General features: G+C 47.4%; 1 pseudogene; it reads left to right on the top strand.

Moving 5' to 3' along the window:
- LOC144762180 (solute carrier family 22 member 7-like) overlaps nt 1-4,873 on the top strand; it is a 136,237-nt pseudogene extending 131,364 nt beyond the window's left edge.
- Nucleotides 4,874-6,000: the final 1,127 nt, after the last annotated feature.

Here is a 6,000-nt window from a genome sequence, read left to right on the forward strand (position 1 = left end):
TCTAATGGCAGCTGGTTGTCAGCACTGCTCCCAGAACTGGTCTCTCCACCATAGGATGGGCTGGGCCAGCGGAACTCCCTTCCGTCGCCATGTGGCAGTCTTCAAAATGGAGGAGCGACTCCGTACAGCGTCCGGGTCCACAACACAACTCGTTGGCAGGGAATTGAGCTGAGTGGCGTCAAAGGGCTCTAATGGCAGCTGGTTGTCAGCACTGGCCCCAGAACTTTTCTCTCCACCATAGGATGGGCCAGCAGTACTCCCTCTGTCGCGATGTGGCAGTCTTCAAAATGGAGGAGCGACTCCGTACAGCTTCCGGTTCCACAACACCACTCGTTGGCAGGGAATTGAGCTGAGTGGCGTCAAAGGGCTCTAACGGCAGCTGGTTGTCAGCACTGGCCCCAGAACTGGTCTCTCCACCATAGGATGGACTGGGCCAGTGGTACTCCCTCCGTCGCCATATGGCACTCTTCAAAATGGAGGAGCGACTCCGTACAGCTTCCTGGTCCACAACACCGCTCGTTGCCAGGGAATTGAACTGAGTGGCGTCAAAGGGCTCTAATAGCAGCTGGTTGTCAGCACTAGTGCCAGAACTGGTCTCTCCACCATAGGATGGGCTGGGCCAGAGGTACTCCCTCCGTTGCCATGTGGCACTCTTCAAAATGGAGGAGCGACTCCATAACAGCTTCCGGGTCCAAAACACCGCTCGTTGGCAGGGAATTGAGCTGAGTGGTGTCAAAGGGCTCCAATGGCAGCTGGTTGTCAGCACTGGTCCCAGAACTGTTCTCTACACCATAGGATGGGCTGGGTCAGCGGTACTTCCTCCGTCGCCATGTGGCAGTCTCCAAGGTGGAGGATAGACCCCGTGTAAGTGAACAGCCTCTGAGTTCCCAGCACTGCTCACCAGCAGAGAATCGGGTAGGGCAGCATCTGAGGGCTCTGGCAGTAGGCAGGTGCTGGTTCGGTTCTCTTCACCGGAGATCAGACTGGGCCGATGGATCTGGACTTGCCATTGCACGTGGAGGCACTGTGCCGGTCTCCTCCCTGGGAATGTGAGTTGCTTGCCTCTTTTTCCTCAATCCACTCGCGGGATTTTCCTCAGTCCCAAGATCATTTCCCCCAGTTGGTGGTGGTTTGATGGCAGGGATTTTGCTAGGGATTTAAACCAACAGCAATCCCTAGCCCAGGAGCTCTGTCAGGGAGCTCCTTCACAGTCGGCCATCTTGTCACTATAATTTCGCCTTGCAGTCTGATAGGCCTTTAGCGTACACGGACGCCCAGTCACTGGTGGTCGTGACTCCATCCCATACAGCACAAGAAATGATGATCAGGATCTTTCACAGACATTTGTTTGCACCAGTCCTTACAAGGTTTGAACCCTAATGTCTTGGTAGGTGACATGTCCATTATACACTGTAAAATTGGCCGAAAAACTGTCTAAAAGAGACAAGAGGTAGCACTGGATACGTGTCTGATGGTGTGGAAAGAAATGCCAGATTGTAACCTGTTTGGGCTCTGCACATCATATTCAGAGTGGAATGGCATCAATGCAGAGCTGCACAGCGCCACTTACCGACGTGCAGAGGTACTGCTCAAAAGTTTTTAGATCCAGTCTGAAGCCTGTGGAATATTTGAAAGTTGAGGAATCTGCAGTTAGAAGTATCTATCAGACTTAACACTCATGTAAACATTGCAAACTCTAATATAACTGTTCACTCCTCACAGAAACACCAGGCACACATACTTAACTGCTGAGTAGCTGCTTCAAAAGATAAAGAATGTTGGGCTAGACAAAGCAAAAGAATATTTCTAGTTCTCCGTTTGCTAAGTTACTGGTGCAGTTTTTGCTTATAAAGAAGCGAGAAGTGGCAATAAAAGAGAAATGCATAAAAGCTAGCATCTGGTCCTGACATAAAATCAAGGATAGCATGGGGTAATAAATGCCAGTAGATGGTTGGGTTATTTCAGCTGTCGTGGTGAGCCTCAGCTAGGCCTACCAGTGGTAGGGGTTCACCCTTCTCTGCACAAAGTCCTTAGACCAATAGGAAGAAGTTGGCATGGAAATACGGAATATAAAACAAAGTATTTATTAACCTCATGAGGTGGAACTACATTCACACAACACCCTTCGGTAGTGTATGAAGTAGCACCCCGAACAGTAGGTACATGGACCTTTTAATACCGACACAGGGGCTCAAAAGAAGGCGGTATAGGCACAGTAAGAAAGTTTTAGGTACATATAAGGTCATACAGAAAATTTACAATCAACAAGTTCGTCAAAAAATATTTCGAGGTCATGCTGACACAAGCAACTAATAAAGCACAGACTTTGTTTAAAATAGTAAACAACCTTGTCAGGCCCGACTGCGCGAAGAATAACATCCCAGCTTCATAATCCCTCTGCTACTCGCTAGCAAAAGCATTTGAGGATAAAATTGCAAATATCCTAAGTGCCCTTACTACTTCAGACACGTCTGGCCCTCAACCTTTGGATACCTCCGTATACTCCCTTGCTCCTGCTGAACCGGAAGAATAGACACCTCACCACCGGCTAGAGTGCTTTTCTCTTCCCTCATTCGATGAGTTCTGTACATTAGCAGTTGGGGTGTCCTCGGGCTCTCCTCTGGATCCACTTCCCCACAAATATTGGAAACTCTTCAAGGAGGAACTTTTCCAACCTTTATATTCCATCTGTCACCAGTCTTTTAGTACGGCTATGGTCCCTGATAGCTGGAAGCTAGCGGTGGTCTCCCCCCTCCTAAAGAAGCCCACACTTGACCCCACCTGTTTGGCTAACTATCGGCCAATCTCATTGCTCCCTTTTCCAGTTAAGATCATGGAAAAACTTGTGACCCGGTCTCTCTCCAGCTTCTTGGAAAGTAACATCTGTCTGGAGATGGCCCAGTTCGGCTTCTGGCCAGCCCATGGTACGGAGTCGGCACTGGTGGTCGTGTTGGACAACCTTCGATCGCGGGTCGACAATGGTCGAACAGCCTTCTTAGTGCTGCTCGACTTGTCGGCCGCGTTCGACACGGTCAGCCACCCCATTCTCATCAACAGGCTGGAGGAGGCCGGGGTAGCAGGTTGCGCAAGGGATTGGCTGATCTCGTACCTTCAGAATAGGCATCAGGTGGTGGTATTACCACCTTTTCGCTCAGGCATTAGGAGAGTGGGACAGGGCGTTCCGCAGGGGTCTGCGATCAGCCCCATCTTGTTCAATTTATATCTGTGCCCTCTGATAAAATTGATCAAATCTTTTGGCATCTCAGTGATAAATTATGCCGACGACACCCAGCTCATCTTCTCCCTTGAAGGAGAAGATGCGGTGTCTACAGAAACCTTTCATCGCTGCATGGCTGCCACGGCCGACTGGTTGAGAAACAACTCCCTCCAATTTAATAGTTCCAAGTCCGAGGTACTCCATTGCTCTTCAGATCGTGTTCCGCGTGCTCTGCCTACTGATCTTTGGCCTTCTTCCTCCTTGGGTGATGTGGTGGCGGTGGATTCCGCCCGTAACCTTGGAGTTATGTTTAACTCTAACCTTCAGTTGGACGGCTTTGTTAATAAAACCATTTCTACATGTATGATGTTACTCCGCACCTTACGGAAAATTCTTCCCCTGTTGCCTCTCCAGGCTAGACCAGAGGTTGTGCGTGGCATTATCCTTAGTAGGATAGATTATTGTAATGCACTGCTCCTGGGGGCCCCTGGTAATTTGATTATTAAGCTGCAGCGCATTCAAAATATGGCTGCAAAGCTAGCTCTTTCCAGGCCGCGTGCTGCCTCCTCGTCCCTTGCACTTAAAGATCTTCACTGGCTGCCAGTCCAACAGCGAATTCTTTTTAAATCATCCTGCCTGGTCTTTAAAGCTCTACATGACCAAGGTCCAGCCATGCTACGGAACCTCTTCTCTTGGTACCACGCAGTAAGACCTTTACGCTCCTCTGCATTACATCTGGCCGTGGTTCCAAGGATCCATAGGCTACGGATGGGGGGTCGGTCCTTTGGCTACGCCGCTGCCAAGCTTTGGAATTCCCTCCCTCTGTTCTTGAGGAGCTTGGAGGATCTTCCATCCTTCAAGAAAAGCTTGAAAACTCATCTCTTCCCCAGAACAGCCTAAATAGCGTGTCTGTGTAGATGGTTCAGTGGAGTCTAAAGCGCCAGGATACCCTTTGGGTAGCAGCCCATGCTATATAAGTAAATGTAAATGTAAATGTGGGATACTTGTAAAGCGCACTGTTACTCTACCCGAGTGTCCTGGCGCTGTAGACCGCTGGGGAACCGTCCTGGTTTTCCCTGTGAGATGGTCCCTTTCTGGGTATCTCCAGGGTGAAACCAGACATCCCCGGCCTCTGTGGGGGGCCGTTGTAGAGATGAGGCAAGCAAGTGCACAATACATACATACATACATACATACATACAAGTGGGAGGAGCTAATAGTGGCTAATTCCAGTAAACACATCCTGACAGTTACAGACTAGAATCAGCTGCAAAGACAGCTGCATGCTCAACTGAGCATGTGCAAAGCAGAAGAGGTTAAATATACCTTGTCACTGGGCAAAATACGAGGTCAGATGACAGAAAGGTAGGACAGCGCACATGGTGAGAATGTGGTAGCACATGACATACAAAATGGCTGCCAAATCCAAGATGGCTTCAGCTAGATGCTAACCCAGTTCGCTGCCAAATTACAACACAGCCACACTTTTATGTTTCCCCATGCAGGTACGGCCGGCGCACAATACTCCTGGTAAACTATGTGCTGACACTGGTGTTCGGGATGGCCGCAGCAGCATCCGTCAATTACTTCATGCTTGCAGTGTTACGGTCTCTTTCTGGGATAGCACTTTCTGGAATCACCATCATCACTACATAATTTGGTAAGTGAAGTGGTGAATTCGAGCAGAAATTTTTTTGCTAAAATTCTGTTTTTCTATTCACAGTCTTTACACAACTGAAGGCAAGCAAGGGCCATATGTATCAAGCAAAATTGCATTCACAAACGCCGAAATTCACAGAATGTTGGCGTTTGCGAATGCAAGTTTTGCCAAATGGTATGTATTAAGGCAAAATAAGGAATCGCAAAATTTGCGATTCCTTATTTTGCGATTGCATTTAAGGAATCGCACATTTTGCGATTCCTTAAATGCAATGTAAGAAGCACCAAAAAAGTGCAATTTGGCCTTAAGGAATCGCAAATTACCACCAACTTCAAGTTGGTGGTAATTTGCGACACAAAATACTTTTCAAATGAGACATTTAAGACCCCAATTTACCAAGTGCCATGACTATGTCATGGTCACAGGGATCAAATACTTAAAAAATAGAGGCGAATAGTGGTGTGGAGAAGACACATTGACAGCCCTCAGATATGTACTTTTATTTGTTGCTCAAGTGTTTCTATGCCAGCAACTGTATCTTTTGGTATGTTGAGGAATTTTGAGCAAACATAGAGGTGTTGGGAAGACCCATCCTTGATGGATCAGCAGCCACTATAATATGGACCATATGTCGGTAAATACTATTTACCGATTCAAAAATACCGAATTTTACCGATTCGGTATTTTAGATTCGGTAAATGGTATGTAGCTAATGATTCAGTAAATGTTACCAAATCGGTAATATTCGGTATTAACCGATTCAGTATTTACCGAATCGGTAATTCCCATTCATTCCTATGGGCCTGGAGGCCCATAGAAATGAATGGGAATTACCGATTCGGTAAATACCGAATCGGTAATACGGGTAAGACTTACAAGGGTATCAGGTAGATACATTGACACTCTGTTGCATACCTGAATAGTGCATGGGTGTACATGTGGCACACATACCTGCCCTAGGGCAGGTATGTCTGCCACATGGCACTGTTAAAAAAGCACAACATTGCTTTTTTAACGGTTTTCAATATTTACCACCAACTTGTAGTTGTTGGTAAATAATGAATCCTTAAATGAGGAATGCACTCACTTGAGTGCTCCCTACATTGAGGATTAGGTAAATTAC

The sequence above is a fragment of the Lissotriton helveticus genome, chromosome 6 (assembly GCF_964261635.1).
Source record: "Lissotriton helveticus chromosome 6, aLisHel1.1, whole genome shotgun sequence".
Classification (NCBI taxonomy): domain Eukaryota; kingdom Metazoa; phylum Chordata; class Amphibia; order Caudata; family Salamandridae; genus Lissotriton; species Lissotriton helveticus.